Genomic DNA, 21,018 nt, shown 5'->3' with positions numbered 1-21,018 from the left:
ACCAGTGCTGCTTGCATGGCCGAGGGTACCAGGCACACAGGTGGTGCGTTTGCATACATGCGAGCAAAACACCCATACATATAAAGTAAAAGAAATAGGTCTTAAATGATAATAGTAAACAAGATGATAAATGGAGCCTCGGTGTCTGAGACACACTGTTACTGTTAGGATAGACCTGAGCCCTAACCTGAGGGCCCTGTCCCTGGGGACCAGTGCTCTAAGATGAATTCAAGATCTTGCTGAACTTCACTCCTACCACTCTTTGTAATATCCCAGCCAAGACTAACAAACAAGGAGATCATAGATCAATATAGGCTTAGACATCTTGGAGTAATATTAGTAATCTATCTGCTCTTATAAACATGGGTCCTAGTTACTAGAATCAATGACTTTTATACACAGAAGATAAATCTCTTTTTTCTTTTAGAGACAGTAGCCTAAACTATCCTTAAACTCAGGATCCTCCTGCCCTTGCCTCTCAATAGATTGCAGTTGTGTGTGACCATGCCTCACTCTGAGCATAGTCCTAGACCAGGGCAGACAGTGAGGCTCCTTCCATCCCATTGCTCTCTGTTGTGTTTATGGTTTCTATGTATATACATTGTGAATATATGTGCATGGTATGGGTATATATGTATATGTGCATGTGTATATGTATGTGCATGTGTGTATGTGTGTGATGTGTGTGTATATCCATATGTATGTGTCTACATCTCTCTCTTACACTCTCTGTTGTGGCTGGTGTCCTCTCCATTTGTCTCCACTCTTAAGCCACACATGCACATGACCCATGTGGACCACCCCATGCTAACTTACTCTTTTACCAGACCTTTCCACCTCCATCTTCCTTTTTTTTTTTTTAAGATTTATTTATTTATTATATGTAAGTACACTGTAGCTGTCTTCAGACATACCAGAAGAGGGTGTCAGATCTCATTTCGGGTGGTTGTGAGCCACCATGTGGTTGCTGGGATTTGAACTCTGGACCTTCGGAAGAACAGTCGGGTGCTCTTACCCACTGAGCCATCTCACCAGCCCAACCTCCATCTTCCTTAACTGTTCTAAATTCCTCAAAAGAGAGTTCAGTAGCCCAGCTCTTTCTTTTTCTTAAAAAAAAAAAAAAAAAAAAAAAAAAAAAAAACCAAAACTCCTATTTTATTTCTAATCATGTGTCTTTGGGCACATGTGTGTATGTCTACACGAATGTGTGTGTCTAGGCACAGGTGTGTAGATGCTCACGGAGGTCAGAAGATGGCATCAGACTCCTGAGGCTGTGGTTACAGGTTACGGACCTGTGAGTGGCCCCATGTTGGCGCTGGGATCTGAATTCCAGTCCTCTGACTGAGCCGTAAGTGCTCTGAACCACTGAGCCATCGATCCAGCCCCTTCTCTTTTCTGTCCTTTAAGGTTTATTTCTGATTTATGTATGTGTCTCTGTACCTCTATTCAGATGACTAATGAGGACCCAAGATGGTACCCGATCTCGGGGAGCTAGAGTTACAGGCGGTTGTAAGCCTCTCCGACACTGGACTCTGAAAACCAAACTCAGGTCCTCTGTAAGAGCAGCAGGCGCTCTTAGGCTCTGAAACATCTCTCCTGCCTCTCCTCTCACATTCCCAGTCTAGGTTCCAGGCTCTGGCCAGGAATAGACTTCGTAGGCCATGTGTTAGTGCTGCCAGGAAGAGGATAAGACCACTATGACCATTTTGAGCCATATTTGAGACAAGCTTTAATTAAATACTAACCAGGATGATGGCCTCTGGCCAGGACCATGCAAGGGTTCCTAGAAAATGGAGATGAGTCACATTTGCAGAGGCTTTTAAGCAAGCTTTTAAAGGCAAACCCAAAAGGCCACCACATTTGCCATCAGGTCCAATGAATGGCAAGCATACATCCCAACGTATTTTCTGCCTCTGTACCTACATGTGATCAAGCTCATCCAGTGTAGTTGAGTCAAGCAAACTTGTTTAATGGAGTGAGAACAAAAATATAGCCTACAGCATTGTTTTAGTTAGGGTTCCATTGCTGTGAAGCGATACCATGACCATGGCAACTCTTATAAAGAACAACATTTGATTGGGGCTGGCTTACAGGTTCAGAGGCTCACAGGCTGTTTTCATCATGGCGGGAAGCATGGCAGCATCCAGGCAGGTATGGCTTTGGAGTTGCTGAGCATTCTACCTTTTGTTCAAAAAGCAGCTAGGAGAAGACTGTCTCTTCCACCCTGGGGAGAGCTACAAAGCCCACCCTCACAATGACACTTTCTCCAACAAGGCCACACCTCCTGATAGTGCCTCTCCCTGGGACAAGCATATTCAAACCACCACAAGCATTCCAGGAAGTATCTGTCCTTGTGGGAGGGGCCTAGATGTCAGAGGCATTTTTGTTGTATGGATCTCTTAGGGACAGTAATTAAAACTTAAAACATAGGCTGGCGAGATGGCTCAGTGGCTAAGAGCACCAACTGCTCTTCCGAAGGTCCCGAGTTCAAATCCCAGCAACCACATGGTGGCTCACAACCATCTGTAACAAAATCTGATGCCCTCTTCTGGAGTATCTGAGGACAGCTACAGTGAACTTACTTACATATAAAATAAATAAATAAATCTTTTTAAAAATCTAAAAAAAAAAACCCTTAAAACACAGCCTTGCCAGACTGTGGAGAGGGCTCAGCGGTTAAGAGCACTGACTGCTCTTCTGAAGGTCCTGAGTTCAAATTCCAGTAACCACATGGTGGCTCACAACCACCCGTAATGAGATCTGATGGCCTCTTCTGGCGAGGAATCTTTGGGCCTGAGTGAGCAGGGTTGATCGGAGCAAGCAGAGATCCTACAAAATTCAATTCCCAACAGCCACATGAAGGCTCACAACCAGCTTCACTGTACAGCTACAGTGAACTCATATACATAACAAATAAGTAAATCTTAAAAACAAAACAAAACAAAACAAAAAAAAAAAACAAAAACAGCCTTGCCTATAACACAACCTTGGCTCTCACACTTGACGTCTATCTGGTTATACTGCATACTATGTGAACATAAGAGCCCAGTGCGCAAGCCCAGTGTGCATAGCTGCCCATGCCTTTCATTTCAGTACTCGGGAGGTAAAATCAGGAGGAACTCTGTGAGTTCCAAGCCAGCCAGGGGTACCTATGAGACCTTGACTCAATAAAATAAAACTAATATCAATACTCTAATAATATACTGAGCACAATTCAATTTATTTAAGCAAGATCTCACTTTGTAGCCCAACATGTACAAAAAAGAAACAAAAACAAAACCCAGAAACTGAAAGAGAAGCAGGGGTCTGTTACCTTCATTCCACTGAAGAGGAAGAAGTTGAAAATCAACAAATCGGCATTTTCTTTACCTAAAACTTCTCCCTGTGTTCTAAGGAGCAGCTGGCTTTGGCGCCTGGTGTGGCTTACCTCACCAGGCTTCACGGCTTCGTTCTCCATTTCTTTTTGTGTTGAGAGCAAAAGCAAGGGTTGGGAACACTGGGACCTAAATGGAGCTACCAGGTGTTCTCTGTCACACTGGGCACCAGATCCTTCAGGACCTTAGGTAGCACCTATGCGTTCTCAGGCGACTCCTGTTATCAGGGAGGTTTGGGAAATACTGATAAGGACAGATCTCACTGTTTAACCATGGTCAACAAAGGACTTTTTTTTTTCCTAATAGAGTCTCACTGGATGGCCTAGAATTCACTTTGTAGACCAGGCTGGCCTCTCATTTTTGGCTGTCATCCTGCTTCTGCCTCCTGGGTGCTGGGATCACTAGTCTGCCTTGCTGTGTTTGGTTCCCAAAACTAACTCTCTCTCTCTCTCTCTCTCTCTCTCTCTCTCACTCTCTCTGTCTCTCTCTCTTCATTAGTTTGTTGATGATGATGTTGCTGTTTTGTATACAAGGTCTCCTGTGGTTCCAGATTGGACTCTAACTAGGTGTGCAGCCAAAGATGAGCTCAGACTTCTGATCCTTCTGCTTCTACTGCTGAGAGCTAGAATCACAGATGTGCCCCACACACCCCCCAGCTAGTTTCTCAAAGACCTTTTGATACAGTGGCTCAAACAACAGAGAATGGTAAAACTCACTTAAAGATGTTAAGAAACTATGATATGGCCTTGATTGTAAAGCCCCTTCTTTGTCTTCTTCGTCCTCCTCTTCCTCTTTTCTTCAACAGGGTTTCTCTGTGTAGACTTGGCTGGCTGCCCAGAAACTTGCTCTGTGTAACCCTGGCTGCCCTGGGACTCACTGTGTAGACCAGACTGGCTTCAAACTCAGAGATCTGCCTGCCTCTGCTTCCCAAGTGCTGGAATTAAATACATGCACCGCCAAGCCTGACTTATTTTTGATTGCGCGCACGTTCGTGTGTGTGTGTGTGTGTGTGTGTGTGTGTACAGGTATGTGCATATGAGTGCTTGTATTCTCAGAGGTCAGAGGCCTGGGATTCTCTGGAGCTGGAGTTCTAGGCAATTGTTAGCCTCCTGGCATGGGTGCTAGGAACTGAACTCAGAAGCCCTAAGGGCTCCTAACTGCTTGAGCCCTCTCTCCAGCCCATATTTACAATACTTGGTGTACTGGTTGGTTGTGTGTGTCAACTTGACACAGCTGGAGTTATCACAGGGAAAGGAGCTTCAGTTGGCAAAATGCCTCCATGAGATCCAGCTGTAAGACATTTTCTCAATTAGTAATCAAGCGAGGAGGTCCCCTTGTGGGTGGGACCAACTCTGGGCTGGTAGTCTTGGTTCTATAAGAGAGCAGGCTGAGCAAGACAGGGGAAGCAAGCCAGTAAAGAACATCCCTGCATGGCTTCTGCATCAGCTCCTGCTTGAGTTCCAGTCCTGCATCCTTTGGTGATTAACAGCAGTATAGAAATGTAAGCTGAATAAACCCTTTCCTCCCCAACTGCTTCTTGGTCATGCTTGTGCAGGAATAGAAACCCTAAGACACTTGGAATGGACAGGATTTAGTTCATTTGACATAGTTCCTTTTTTGGTGTTAAATTTAAAAATTTTTAAATATATATTTAATAATATATTATGTTAAGATAGATCCAATTTGACTATTAATAAAGCAATAATTGGCAGTCAAGTGTTGTGGTGCAGGTCTTTAGTCCTAATACTTCAGAGGTAGAGGCAGGCAGAGCTCTGTGAGTTCAAGACCAGCCTTGTCTATATAGAGAATGCCAGCAAAACCAGAGTATCTAGAGAGATCCTATCTCAAAAAACAAACAAAAAAAGCAGTAGTGGAAAGATGGGAATGCAAAGCATTCTGGGTTTTTTGTTTTATTTCTCTTTCTCTTCTTGCATTTGTTAAAACAAAGTATTTAATGCACACAGAAGTTGATAATGGTACAAGGAACTCATAGAGACTTTATTTTTATCCTCGATGGACCAACTAGGTCACTAATCCCAGGATCACTCTTCTCTTTGGATGAGCTTGTACTAGAGATGATTTAGGAGATGACTAGGAGGGGGTTTGTCTGTCTGTCTGTCTGTCTGTCTCTCTCTCTCTCTTTCTTTTTTTAAAGATTTATTTTATTTATATGTGTACACTGTAGCTGTCTTCAGATGCACCAGAAGAGGGAATTATATGCCATTACAGATGGTTGTGAGCCACCATGTGAGATGGCTCAGAGGTTAGAGGTCCTGAGTTTTCTTTCTATCTTTCTTTCTTTCTTTCTTTCTTTCTTTCTTTCTTTCTTTCTTTTGTTCTTTTTTTGACAGAGTCTCACTATGTAACTCTGACTGGTCAGGAATTCAGAGATCATCCTGACTCTGTTTCCTGGGTGCCAGGTTTAAACTCTCTCTCACACACACACACACACACACACACAAGTCTTTTATATTAAAGATGAGTAGCCTGCCAAAGACTAATGTTTTTTAAACCTCCCCCATCTGTCAAGTCCCTTGTGTATGAGTAGCTTTGCCACAGATGCCAGACTTTCCTGGGACTATCACAGCCCTCCCTTTTACACACAGGAGCCAGCAGCCAATTACGTCAGACATTGAGGACAGACTCATCATAAAGTGAGACACAGCCATCACCCTCCACTACAGTATAAACAAAATGAGTGTTTACTTGCTGGGTTTGGGTAATTTTTTTGTGTGTACCCTTTTGCAAAGGGAAATTGCCTCAAACTACTTTTGCTTTGTCTGTGTGTCTCTTTGTGCAACACTGGAAATGTTCTTTTCAAACACTGCCACTCCAGCCAGGCCTGGTGGCATATGCCTTTAACTCTAGCACTCTGAAGGCATGAGTTCAAGGCCAGCTTGGTCTATATAGCAATTTCCTGGACAGCTACATAGACCCTGTCTCAACAAGCAAACCCAAACCAACCAATCAACAACAAAACCCCACATAAAAAAGGCTTGTTGCTGTCACCTTATCCAGGCTTTCTCTGGTAAAAGGCTTTCTCTTCTTTTCTCTTCTTTTCTTTTCTTTCCTTTTTCTCTTCTTCTTCTTCTTCTTCTTCTTCTTCTTCTTCTTCTTCTTCTTCTTCGTCTTCGTCTTCGTCTTCGTCTTCGTCTTCATCTTCCTCCTCCTCCTCCTTCAGTCAGTTTCATGTAATTCAGGCTGGCCTCAGGCTTACTATGTAGCCAAGGATACCCTTCGACTCCTGATCCTCCTGAGCATCTGGATGATAGACATATACTATCATGCTTGGCTAATGTGAAGTATTTGGACATTTTTCTGACCAAATGCAAGTTTATCTTCTCTTGTTATGCTGGAGAAACCTGAACACTTCCCAAAACTAATACCCAGCTGGGAATTCCTTTTGCTATGGTGTTCTCAGGAAGCGGAACAAGGTTTTACATTTCCTAAGAGACCCCTCAAAGGTCATAAGGACAGGGAATGTTTGTAAGATCATTGTGTGCGCTTCTGTTCTCAGCCCACAGATCCCCTGGGAACACCAGACTCTAATAAACAAAATAATCCAAGCTGTGGGAGAAACAGCAGGACCTTGTAGGTCGGATGCTCTGCAGCCAGGACGCTGCTCAGCACCAAGACACCGGGTTACCATTTGGTCTTGATTTTTAAAATAAAATTTATTATTTATTCTATCTCCACATATGTGTGTGTGTGTGTGTATGAGAAAGAATGTATGTATATGTAAGTGTGTGTGTGTGTGTGTGTGTGTGTGTGTGTGTGTAAGACAGAATGTATGTGTATGTGAGTGTGTGTGTGTGTTTGCTTTTCTGTTGCTGTAATAAACACTATGACTAAAATCGACATGGGGAGAAAAGTGTTTTTTTCATCTTAAACTTCCAGGTAACAGTCCATCACTGAGGGAAGATGAAGCTAGACTCAAGACAGAAACTCAAGGCAGGAGCTGATGCAGAGGCCATGGGGGGGGAGGGCGCTGCTCACCGGCTTGCTCTTCATGGCTTGCTCAGCCTGCTTTCTTACACAGCCCAGGAGCACAAATACCCACAGTAAGCTGGCATCCATACATGAACCATGGCACATGCATACACACCAAAAAGCAACGTTTAATTCCAGCATTTAGGAGGCAGAAGCAGGTGGATTTTTGTAAGTTCCAGGTAAGCTAGGCCTAAATGGAAAGACCCTGTATCAAAAAACAAACAAACAAAAAATTTTAAAAGTAAATAAATAAATGTGGGCTGGAGCGACGACTCAGTGGTTAAGAGCGCTTACTGTTCTTCCAGAAGATCTGAGTTCAATCCCTAGTACCCATGTCAGATGGGTCACAAACTCTTGTAATGCAGTTCCAGGGAAGAGCTGATAATTGTTAGCAGAAAGCCTCAGTACCAAATAAACCAAGTCGTGACAGAATTCATCAGTAATCCCAGCACTGGGGACGTGGAGCAGAAGTTCAAGGTCATCCTTGGCAACAAGAGGAATTCAAGGACAGCCTGGGATATCAGAGATCCTGTCTCAAAGAACAACTTTTTCACAAGACTCATTCAACCTCTCAGTGTCACATGGATGGGGGGCACCTCATAGAGAAAATCAGAGTGGGGCCAGAGGTGGGGTTCCCTTTAGAGTTGATGTATACAGCAACAGGCTTGACAGTCCCAGGATCTGGAGCCCCAAGCTAGTCACTGCAGAGATGGCGAAAGCTGGGTCAGATGCATCACAAAACACCCAAACCATAGCCAGTGCCCATCAGCCAGCTCTGAGCCCCAGAGCCTTCCTCTTTCCCTTAGCCTAAGGATCCAGAACGAATTCAAGTGAAGATCGGATGAAAAGCATCAGGGCAGTGTCTAGTTATGAGATCCCCGAGCTTCATCTCACCCTTTCTGGGGACCCTTGCTGCACCTCAGAAGGGAAATGTTCCACAGAGGCAACTGGAAGGAAGCAGCCCTAAGAGAGGAACCTGCTGGGCTGTGAGGCTAACTGTACTTTCTGAACCAAGTACTTAACTTCCAGTTGAGAGCAGGCAGCTGAGGATGACTAGCCTTGGATGCATGTACAGCTAAGATGGTCTGCTGCGCTAAATGACAACTGAGAGACTCTGAGGCTCGATTAGTAATGACTGCCAGGGGGTGGGGGTGGGACTCAGGAAGAGTCCTAGGAGAGGAAGGACTGAAAGTTTTTTTAAAAGTTCAGGAGGGTGAGTGTTTGTCTTGATGCACTCTACTAATCTCAGCCCTAGGGAGGCAGAGGCAAGTGGATCTCTATGAGTTCAAGGCCAGCCTGTTTTTCATAGCAAGTCCCAGAGCTATAGGGAGAGAGACCTTGTCTTAAAAAAGGAAAGAGGAAGAACAAGAAAAAAAGGAAGTTGGAGAGAAACTAGACCCTGGGCAGAGGATAAAATAAGCATGAAGAAAAGAGAGAAAAGAACTCTAACCAGTCAGGCAGTGGTGGCGCACGCCTTTAATCCCAGCGGCAGAGGCAGGCGGATTTCTGAGTTCGAGGCCAGCCTGGTCTACAAAGTGAGTTCCAGGACAGCCTGGGCTACATAGTAAGGCCCTATGAAAAACCAGACAAAGACTTAGAGGAGTAAGTAGAGAATCCTCCCACAATGTTTTATCTATCTATCTATCTATCTATCTATCTACCTACCTACCTATCTATCTATCTATTTGAGGCAGTGTCTCCCTGTCTAGACCTGGCTGTCCTGGAATTCACTGTTAGACCAGGCTAGCCTTGAACTCACAGAGTCTGCCTGGCTCTGCCTCCTGAGTGCTGGGACTAAAGGTGTGCACCACCATACCTAGCAGTTGTTATTTTTAATGATTTTTTAAAAAAAAAATTACAGTGGTTTTTGGATTTATTTTGTATTTTCTTTTTCTTTTATTTTTTTTTCTTTTTTCTTTTTTGTTTTTTGTAGCCCTGGCTGTCCTGGAACTCACTCTGTAGACCAGGCTGGCCTCGAACTCACTCCCAAGTGCTGGGATTAAAGGTGTCGCCACCACGCCCAGCTTATTTTATATTTTCTATTTTTATTATGTATGTGTTTTGCTGCATGTAAGTATATCATGTGTGTACTTGCTTCCTGAGGAGCTCAGACGAGTGCCAGATCCCCTGGAACTGAAGTCACAGATGGTTTATTTTGTTTTTGTTTGAGACAGGATCTCGTGTAGCTAGGGCTGAACTTGAACGGCTGATTCTCCTGCCTCCATCTTCCAAATTCTAGGACCACAGGTGTTCACCCCCATGCCTGACTATGGATCTTATGTGTATTAAAATCTGAGCATAGTTGGGTAATGTAGTACATGCCTGTAATGTCAGCACAAATAAATATATAAAAAAGGAAAAGAAATATAATTTTTAAAAAATTATAAAAATCCAGTTTCTTGCTCACAGCACCCACATTGTAAGTGCTCACTGGTCACCATGGTTAGTGGCCACGTTACTGGACAGCTGGGTTACAAGACCTACCGGCATCACAGGAAATGCTTTGAGGATGGCTCTGATCCAAAAAAAGCCATGTGTGCGCAGCTCTTTCAGGAGAATTTGAGACAAAGGCTGCTTGTTCCCAGGGCGGCTACATCTGGCCAGATGCAGGCACAGTAAACTTGCTTCTCCCAGACTGTGTGTGGGGGACTCCTTTCTGACACACACCTTCAGCACTTGGGAGCGTCATGTGGAATTTGTTTAGGGAGCAAGCATGAGACCTGGCTTCTGTTGTTTGTATGGTTTATTACAAATGGTTACTTAGCTAGCTGGAGGGGATGGGTTGGAAAAAACATGAGTTTCACCCTGCAGCCCTGGCTGACCTGGTTGCTCTATGTGTCTTATACTGGCCTCAAACTCAAAGCAGTTTTGGCCTCAGCCTCCTGAAGGTTGGGACTGTAAACTGGAGTCACTCCTCCCTCAAACTCTGTATAACTAAGGATGACTTTGAACCCATGATCTTACCTAAGGGTTGAGAAGGATCCATAGGTTTGGCACCAAGCTGGCTCAGCCTCCACACTGCCATCCCGCTTGTTTTGTTTGTTTGTTGTTTTGAAACAGTCTCATATGTAGCTTCCTCCCCTGGCCTCAAACTCCTAGTGAACCTCTTTTCTTAGATTCTAAGTGCTGGGCTTATAGACATGAGCTAGTTTTGATGTTTTAATCCAGTCTACTTGGAGATCTTCAGAACTGAATGGCAGGCGCTCTCACTCTCTCTCTCTCTCTCTCTCTCTCTGTATACATATACATATACATATACATATACATATACATATATATGTATATATATACACACACACACACATATATTTGTTTTGGTTTTGAGGTTTTGTTTGTTTGTTTTGTTTATTTGTTTTTCTGAGACAGGGTTTCTCTGTATAGCTCTGGCTGTCCTGGAACTCACTCTGTAGACCAGGCTGGCCTCGAAATCAGATATCCACCAGCCTCTGCCTCCCAAGTACTAGGATTAAAGGTGTGAACCACCACTGCCCAGCTTGCTTTTAGTATTTGAGTATTTACTTAGTCCCACCCTCTCCCCTCCCTTCCACACACTAGTTACTTTAGAATCTCAATAAAGCTGTTTTATGCTTACACAAATGTTTACATATTGCATTAGCAAAACTCAAAAAACTCGATAGCCAACAGAGGAGACCCTAAGCTCTTGATGAGGCATTTTTGCTAGTCAATGAACCACATCTGGAAATGCTAGACTATTATGTGAGGTACTGTTCCATCCCTGTGGAAGCTGCGTGGGGGAATGTCAGTGGCTTGCCTGACTGCCACTGTGCTCCCACGCCCTGATGTGGCAGGCAGGTCAAGCCCAGCGGGGACAGATATCACATCCAGCTGGCAGCTTGCCTGGAGTTTCTAGGAAAGCTGCCGCTGCCTTCCCTCTGGCTTCCAGAGGACAAGGGTCCCAGGACATTGGGATGTATTTTGGCACTTGGGGACTGCAGAGGAGTACCTGTTTGACACCGAACGGTCAGCTTTGGACGTCATTGATTTAGTTACTCATTACAAATCTTGTAGACAGGAGTTAAGATGGAAGGACATACAGATGTGTAAACATAGTCCATCTCCAGGGCTCCTCCCTCCTCCCCACACCAATCTTCATTTTGGTGATATCCCCACCCCTCTTCCAAAAGAACCAGCCCTTTGGATTATCTTTTGCAGGAAGTAGAACTATGTATAGTCTGTGTATGATCCTCCCTGGTCCTGTACTGGACCTTGAGAACTGAGGAAACAACCTAACCCTGAGCTCTGTGCCATTGGCTCAGGCTGCTCTAGATGCCCTAACTCTATCCTCACACTCGAGTATCTAGTCAGGGCTCAAAGATAGAGGGCTCCCCTGGCCTGCACAAGGGCCTGAGTTTGATCTACAACATCACAAAAAGAGTGCATGGAGACACGTTCTTGGAATTGCAGCAGGTTGTAGAACTAGGGGGAAGGCTCAGTCAATAAAGTGCTTACCACACTAGCATCAGGACCTGACTGTGGATCCCCAACAGTCATGTAAAAAAGTCTAAGTCGCCGGGGCGGTGGTGGCGTACGCCTTTAATCCCAGCACTCGGGAGGCAGAGGCAGGCGGATTTCTGAGTTCGAGGCCAGCCTGGTCTACAGAGTGAGTTCCAGGACAGCCAGGGCTACAGAGAAACCCTGTCTCCAAAAAGTCTATGTCTAGGACATGCATGTATAATCCCAGGACAGAGATGTTGGGGACAGGCAGATCCCTGGAGCCCACTGGCCAGCCAGCCTAGCTAAATCAATGTGGGGAGAGCAACAGAGGAAAACACCTGAAATCAACTTCTGGCCTGCACACACACACACACACACACACAAAGTTCAAAGTTATGATTGGCTACATAGCAAGTTCAAGGCCAGCTGAGTTTCATGGGATCAAAATGGAAGGGAGCAGGGAGAAAGAGAGGGGTGTGCTGCTGTCTGGGCTGAGATTGGCCTACAGGGACTTACTGATTAACTGAAGCCCACTTACAAAGGCACAGTGTGCACGCACTGAGCGGCTCTCTGGGACTTTACACACGCCTCCATGTCTTGTCTGTACTCTTGTTGTTCTCTGTAAACAGCATCTCTTCCCTGACACTAAGTTAGGATTCCCAACTGTCCTTTTATCATTGTCTGTTCTTAAGTTAATTAACTTACTTAATGTGTATAGACCTGTGGACTGCAGGAATGTCTGTGTACCCTGTGGATACCTGGTACTTGCAGAGACCAGAAGAGGGTACTGAGTCCCTTAGAACTGGAGTTACAGACAGTCTGCCTTCTGAGTACTTGGAACCCAACTGTTAACTCTAAGGGATCCTACACCCTCATGTGGCCCCCATGGACACTGCTTACATGTGAGTGATATATATACATAAAATACAAGTCTGGGACTGGAGTGATGGTTCAGTGGTTCAGAGCATTTGCTTTTCTTCCAGAGGACCCAGGTTTGATCCCCATCATTGCCATCTGTAACTCCAGGTTTAGAAGATCCAATGTCTTCTTACTTATGAGGACACCAGGTACAGACATGTGTGCAGGCAAAACATCTATACACATAAAAATAAATCAAATAATTAAAAATGTAAGTCTTGCCGGGCAGTGGTGGCACATGCCTTTAATCCTAGCACAGGGGAGGCAGAGGCAGGTGGATTTTAAAATTCAAGGCCAGCCTGGTCTACAGAGTGAGTTCCAGGACAGCCAGGGATATACAGAGAAACCCTGCCTTGAAAAACCAAAAAAAGCAAAAACAAAAACAAAAATGTAAGTCTTTTGGCTAAGTAATGGTGGTACATGCCTTTAATCCCAGCACTTGGGAGGCAGAGGCAGGCGGATTTCTAAGTTCCAGGCCAGCCTGGTCTACAAAGTGAGTTCCAGGACAGCCAGGACTATACAGAGAAACCCTGTCTCGAAAAACAAAACAAAACAGCAACAACAAAAAATGGTTACACAGAGAAACCCTGTCTCAAAAAACTGGGAAAAAAAAGACAAGTAATTAAAAGTGGGCAAAGATCATGAATAGATGTCGCAAGATATTTGATTACACTGTGAACCTCCAGATTGTGTTATTGACTGGAAAAAAAAAAAAAACTGATTCTAGTAGTGTGACTTTAGTACCTATCCTTAATCCCAAACAATGCAGGTAAAGTTAGTTTGTAGATGGAAGAAGCCATCTTTGAAAGTGATGTCTAATTGAAGGGCAGACAAAGTGATGAATCAGAGAAAGATTTGACAGAATGAGTCAGAGATAGGATATACCCAACTCTCATGAGAACAGCACAGGAAAGTGAAGTGACTTAAGAGAGCACCACAGGGGCTGGAGAGATGGCTCAGCAGTCAAGAGCACTGACTGCTCTTCCAGAGGTCCTGAGTTCAATTCCCAGCAATCAATAGTGGCTTACAACCATCTATAATGGGCATCTACTGCCCTCTTCTGGTGTGTCTAAAGACAGCAACAGTATACTCATATAAATAAAATAAATAAATAAATCTTGAGAGAGAGAGAGAGAACCACAGAAAAGAGAGAAGGAGAAAGAGGCAGTTTTACTGGGACTGTTGTACAAAGACTGGTTGCAGAGAAAATAAGCCAGAGAATGGGAAGGAGCCAGAAGTTTAGAACAGATTGCCAGAGTTAGCTTGAGACCAAGCTAGCAATTCAGGAAAAGCTGAGAGAAGCCAGATTGAATCAGTCAGCTTGGAGAGGAGTTTTGAGTCAGAACAGCTGAGTGGACCAGCTGGCCAGAGTTCAGAAAGAACTAGAAAGGGTGAGCTTATTCAGCAGCAAGTCTCAGAGGCTGAAAACATTCTAGGCCTAAATTATATTGTAGGGAGACTTTCTAGCTTTCAGGACTAGGTCTAGGTTAGCAGATGGAGGTAGCAAGCCTCTGAGATGAAAATTACATGACAATGCTAAGTCATGTATCATAAGGAACCTCCAAAAAATTTAGTGAAAGGCTGAGAAATGGCTCAGTGGTTAAGAGCGCTCATTCTTGCATAGGACCCAGCTTTGGCTCTCCACACCCTCATGGTGGCTCACAGCCATCCATAACTCCAACTCCAAGGGTCTAATACCTTCTTTGACTTCTATGGGCAACAGGTCATATGATACACAGATGTCCATGCAGCTAAAACACCCATTCACATAAAATAAATATATATTTTTTTCAAATTCAAAGGAATACCACTTCACAGCCACTAAGATGGATATAAGCACAAGGCAGATAACGGCCAGTGTTTGTGAGGATATACAGAAACCAGAATCCTTATATGCACTGGGAGGAGTATCATTCCGGCACAGCACCTAGGGAAAGTATCTTACAGGTTTTTTTTTCAAATGGTTAGATACAGTCACCATGTGACCCAGCAATCTACCCCTAAGTATAAGCCTACGTTTGAAGTCATCCAAAACTACATGGGGGGTGGGAGGCTTAATGGCCTGAATATTTGTCACCTGATGAATAAATAAACAAAATTTGGTATATCAGTGAAAGGCAGTATTACTGGACCATAGAATGGGATGAAGAGCTAAAACATATTGATGAGTCATGAACAGATATAGCATGTTAAGTGAAACGAAACACTAACAAAAGGCCAAATATTATAAGTGTTTGGCTTCAGACAAGGGACTGGGGTGCATATTTTACATATCAAAGCAGACCTGGCCTCCAGGTTCTCCCAGCATCCCTCAGTCCCTACCCCACCCCAATCCCTGAGCTTTCCAGCCCTGGGCTGGGCTGCCCTTCCACCAGAGGCTCTTTGCTATATAACCCAGACATTTTGGTTGCTCCCTCTTCTCCTTGTCTCCTTTTCCTTCACTCTAGAGGTAAGCTTTCTCTCTTTCTCTTCCCCCTCTTCTCTGTTCCCCTTCCCATGGAGACTTCCCTGGCCTCCCTCCTTGGTGCTGGTGAACTTGCCCCCACCCCCTCCCCCAGAGAGCAGCTTCCCGATAAACCTGCATTTATATATAGAGATATAGACTTTTTTTTATTATTATTATTTTTTTAGATTTATTTATTTATTATATGTAAGTACACTGTAGCTGTCTTCAGACACTCCAGAAGAGGGCACCAGATCTCTTTACGGATGGTTGTGAGCCACCATGTGGTTGCTGGGATTTGAACTCTGGACCTTCGGAAGAGCAGTCGGGTGCTCTTACCCACTGAGCCATCTCACCAGCCCCCGACTTTTTTTTTTTAAATCTGGCTCATATTGGCTTATTTCACCATCGGAGAACTAACTTATCAAGATGACTCTATTCACAGGAATAGTGCAGAATATGAAAACCATAGAGAAAAAGAATTGTGCTTGTCAAGAGCTGAAAAGATGAAGTGAGGTTGGGGGAATGACTGCTCTCACCCTTTGTTTGTCTTGATCCCCTCCTGCCTCCACTTGCCCAGTCTTGAGATTACAGGTGTATGCCATCACACCCAGGTAGAGCAAAATATTTCTCTAGTGGGAAATGAGAGTATCCTAAAATTGTTCGCAACGATGGCTACACTACCCTGGATACAGTGAACAACACCAAAACATCCTCCTTGTTGGTGATGTTGGGAGTTGAAACCAGGGCCTCTTACAGGTTATGCTTGTACTGTACACCTCACCCAAGCCCTCAGCCCTGGATTGTCTACTTGAAATGGGTCAATCAAGGCCCGTCTGGCAGCCCGCTTCCGGTTTCAGGCAGAGATCTCTGCAGTTTATTTTAGTTCCTTTATCTTCCTAGTGAGATTAGGATCCACCCAGCCAGAAAAGTAGTGTTTCTTTGTTAAAGCAGCAGGCCTTGGGCCTGACATTTCTCCAGCTAGGTAAACATCAGGGAAGCCAAACAGTGGTCTGGGCTGGCAGCTGGTCCACAGCAACAGGGGTTGTGGGACGCCAGCAGGGAGGGCCCCTACCAGTCTTCTGGGGACAGAACACTGAGGATTTCTTTCTTGGTGGGCCAGTGTGAGGCAGCAAATAGGAAAGCACTTGAGGGACGCTACAACTGGGAAGTAAGAGTGAGCCCACTAGAACACTGACCCCATCCCCAGCAGACTCCACCTGCCTGTCTTTACATCCTGCTCATTTCATCTTCCACTGCCCTAAGGGTTGGAAAGAGGACTCCCACTACTCCCACTTTACCCAAAGATCACCTCGCTTCTGCCGTCTGAATTCTTCTTTTTTTTGTTTTGTTTTGTTTTTTTGTTTTTCGAGACAGGGTTTCTCTGTGTAGCCCTGGCTGTCCTGGAACTCACTCTGTAGACCAGGCTGGCCTAGAACTCAGAAATCTGCCTGCCTCTGCCTCCCGAGTGCTGGGATTAAAGGCGAGTGCCACCATGCCCGGCTGCCATCTGAATTCTTAACTGTCCTATGGAGTAAAGCATTCGTAAGTGGCAATATCCCGGACATTCCTGACAACGACTAGGAGGATGCTGGTGATCTGCCAGCATCCTAACACGTACCCAGCATTGGGGTAGGTGTGGGTGTGTGCGTGGCTCAATGGTAGAGTGTCTGTCCAGCATACTCAAGGCTCTGGATTCCATCTCCAGCCCAGCAAAACAAACAAAAATCCATACCAGAGAGAGCCTGGGGCCTCCTGGCAGAGCCAGCTCCTTTACAGAGTGCTCCGAGCCAGCAAGCTGGAGCCAATTGTAACTGCTGGAAAGTGGAGGTAGAGGCATAGGCAGGCTTCAGTCATCTCCCTGCTTCCGGCAGAGGTCAGAGAGAAGGGGGGAGGGACCAAGCGGATGCCACACTAATGAATGGGTCTCCTGGCACTCCAACTTGTCCAGATGTATGACTCTCCTTTCTCTGAATTCAGGAGACCAGGTTAGCAAGTATCTAGAGCCTGGGACTCATGGCCTTAGGCACTATCACCAGTGAATATATACGCCTACCCCACCCCCATCCCCTTAACCCAGCCCTCAAGAAATGCCTCCCTCTTCCTCCCTAGACATATTTAGACTCTATTTCCCAATTTCACTTCCTGTGTTGCAATTTCCCTAAGCATGTGACTTATGTTTATCAACTGTCACCAGGCAGAGGCAGAGATGGTGGAGAGCGGCCTCCTATGTTGTCTTCCTAGTCCACAAAAGCTAGACCCACCTGTCCCCCTACCCTGGCCAGGTATCTCCTCTGCGTGTTCGGTTCTAGGATCTATGCGTTTTGTTCCCAGTGACAATAGGTCAAAGGTACTGGTATTCTTGGTTTTAACCACCTAGCTTTCTTTAAAAAAAAAAAAAAAAACATTTAAAGGTCTACCCACCCACCCGCACCCATGCACGCACACACTCAGGCTTCCTGGTGGTCCTGGAGGGCATCGCCTGCTGAATTCACAGTTTGGGCTCTTGGTTTGAAACCAGGAACTGGGACAGACAGGTCTGCTGTCATTGAGCACTGGTGTGAGCAGTTCTCACTGGGTGTAAACGTTGACACCCAGAAGTCACAGCAAGCAGCACACGGGAGGAAGGCTCAGGTGTTCAGGTAATCACTATACTGCAGGCTCCTCCTCTGGGCCCCAGGGGGGTGACAGGAGACTCCAGTTAAGTCCAGAGAGGGAGCTTGCTGTGTTCTTTTTTTTTTTTAAGATTTATTTATTATATGTAAGTACACTGTAGCTGTCTTCAGACATTCCAGAAGAGGGCGCCAGATCTCGTTGCGGATGGTTGTGAGCCACCATGTGGTTGCTGGGATTTGAACTCTGGACCTTCGGAAGAGCAGTCGGGTGCTCTTACCCACTGAGCCATCTCACCAGCCTGCTTGCTGTGTTCTTAAGGCCTCATCTTTTCAAAAGGCACCCAGCGCCTTAGGTAGGTCACTTCTCCCAGAGCTCATTTGTCACACAGTCTAGGAGACTCCAGGTCTGAAGAGGCCACAATTTTCCCATCATTTCTGTGCTTCTCTCCAGAGTCTCGTTCACCCTTCAGTTTAATGGGGTGTGTCGTTTGTCTTTCCTGTAATAATGGGACTGTAATTCAGCCAAGAAGTTTGATGGGCTATTAATTTTATTACACCATCAGTCTTGATTCCCAAACATAGGCTCAGATGGGCTCCGGCTTTAAAAGTCCAGGGACCGGAACTCTGCACTAAAAAGAAGAAAGCATATATGTGCAAGATTTGCAGAGGGCCTGGGCTCTGGAAATGATATCTTCATTCTGTCTACGGCTGGCATGCGCTTCACTCATGTTGGCTGGAAGTTTCTAGAATGAAGCTGCTGACCTGTGGATTGGGACTCATGCGCTACCCTCTGTGCACATCACAGACACACCACACACCACACCACACAGACACACACATACATTAAAAGCCAAACAGCTTGATACTGATGGCACACACTTGTAATCCTAGGATTTGGGAAGCAGAGGGAGGCAGATCTCTGTGAGTTTGAAGCCAGCCTGGCAGCCTGGTCTACAGAGTGAGTTCCAGGACAGCCTCAGCTTGGGAAACAAAACAAAACAAAAACATTGTTTGTTCTTCCAGAGGACCTGGGTTCATTTCCTGACACCCATCTGGCAGTTCACAACAGCATGTAACTCCAGTTCCAGGGAACCCGATGCTTTCCAGCTTCTGAGGGCATGAACATGGTGCACAGACACACAATCAGGCAAAAGGTTCATGCATGCTAAATAAAAATAAACAAATCTTTAAAAAAAAAAGAGTTACAGTAAGCTTAAAAAAAAAGTCAGCCAGGGAAAGGCAGAGCCTGGAAGCCACTGTGTCACACAATACTGAGTGACATAGAACAATGCTCAGTCTGATTGCAGCAAAGCCTTTTTCTCCTGAGCTTGCTTTGCAAGCAATAGAAAGCACCTCTGCAATCTCAGAAATTCAGGATTCCTGAGATACCATGGAGGACTCTATTTGTTCTGCAAAGATTCTCTAAGCACAAAGATACACAGATGCATGGGACTGGAGTTAGAAGGCGCTGCTACCTTCGGGAAAGTAAAACACTAGCCAACAAACCCAAAAAACAAACAACCGCAAAACCCTGGAAGGCACAAGATAAATGCTGTCATTCAAACCAGGGCTACTTTACCTGTAGCCCAGGCTGGCCTCAAAGTTGCCCTGGTCTGCCCCAAGTGCTAGGTTGGTTACCAATGATTGGGCTATAGGCTGATTGCTTTCAGGCCCTTGGGTTTTTGTCCAAAGAATTAGAAATGAGGGCTCACACAGATTTACAAAAGAAGCAAGCTAATTTTGTTTTGAGTAAGGGGAGGGTACAGGTTATAGAAGGATACACTGTCAAGATTGACAGCAGGCCACAGGAATGAGAGTAGTCAAGGCCACAGCCTGGTGTCTCTTACTTAAGGGAGCTAAACCTAAGTCCATAGTTTGGGTGGGTCTCTATTTTGATTGACACATTAAGTAATAGTGAATGGAAACTGCCTGAGTTTGGTTTTTTTGGAGGGGGAGGGGACAAGGGTACTTATACTATTGGTCAGGAACAGGAGAACTTATGCAGGTGGTGGGTACAGGAGTCTGGGTTGCAGGGTACATGTTTGAAGACGGTGTGTATGCACATAGTATGTCTAGGCTGCCAAGTACATTATTTTGGGTGTATGTATGTGGTGGTTTGAATAGGAATTCCTCCAACACACTCAAGGCTCTTGGCCGTGGGTGATGCCGTTTGGGGAGATTATGAAACCTTTAGGAGGCCTGACAGTGGTGGCGCACGCCTTTAATCCCAGCACTTGGGAGGCAGAGGCAGGCAGATTTCTGAGTTCGAGGCCAGCCTGGTCTACAGAGTGAGTTCCAGGACAGCCAGAGCTACACAGAGAAACCCTGTCTCGAAAAACAAAAGCAAAGCAAAACAAAACAAACTTTAGGAGGAAGCACGTCACCAGGGGTGGGCCTAGGGAGTTTATAGCCCTGCCCTACTTCCTGTTTAGTCTCTCTTGCTTCTTGTGTTTGGATGAAAATGTGATACCCCAGCTTCCTGCTCCCACCATCATACCATGCCTCCCCCAGTCACAATGGGTTAGATCCTTCTGGAACCATAAGCCAATGCAAACTTTTTCTTTCTTACGTTGCTCCTGGTCATGTTATTTTATCTCAGTTACAGAAAACTAACTAATGCTTACCTGTCTTGGATCACAGATGTCAGATGTGCTCCTCAGGGTCACTCGGTCACTCGTCACCCTCAATACACGCCTTTTCTGACTTCACATAGAGATTAGTTATCTTTACCGCCTTTTCCCTGAGGTCAACATTCTCTCTCCCTCTCTCCCTCTCTCCCTCTCTCCCTCCCTCCCTCTCTCTCTCTCTCTCTCTCTCTCTCTCTCTCTCTCTCTCTCTCTCCCTCTCTCCCTCTCTCCCTCTCTCTCTCCCTCTTCTCTGTCTCTCTGTCCTCACCCCTCTTTTAGTAGTTCTGAGGATGGAGCCTTATACATCGTAGGAATGACATTTGGTCAAGACCAGAGCTAGCCGTGCCAGACCAAAGGCACAATCTGGAGATTCTAACTAGGAGGTTCTAGGGTCTGGGGATGCCCTGAGATCTGTTTCGAAGTGCTCCATAGGATTCATGAGGAGGTGACACAAACCACCCCCATCCCCTTCCTCCTTGTTAGGCCCAACAGCCAGAGCACCCACCCTGCACTTCCTATGGTTGGTTGGAAAGGTACTCAAAAGGCCCAGGGTCATCCTCGTCTGTAGTCAAGCACTGAGGCCAGGATGTCAACTG

Source organism: Mus caroli, unplaced genomic scaffold (assembly GCF_978045245.1).
Source record: "Mus caroli unplaced genomic scaffold, Mus_caroli_1 scaffold_13, whole genome shotgun sequence".
NCBI classification, from domain to species: Eukaryota; Metazoa; Chordata; class Mammalia; order Rodentia; family Muridae; genus Mus; species Mus caroli.
Note: the sequence above shows the minus strand (reverse complement) of the source record.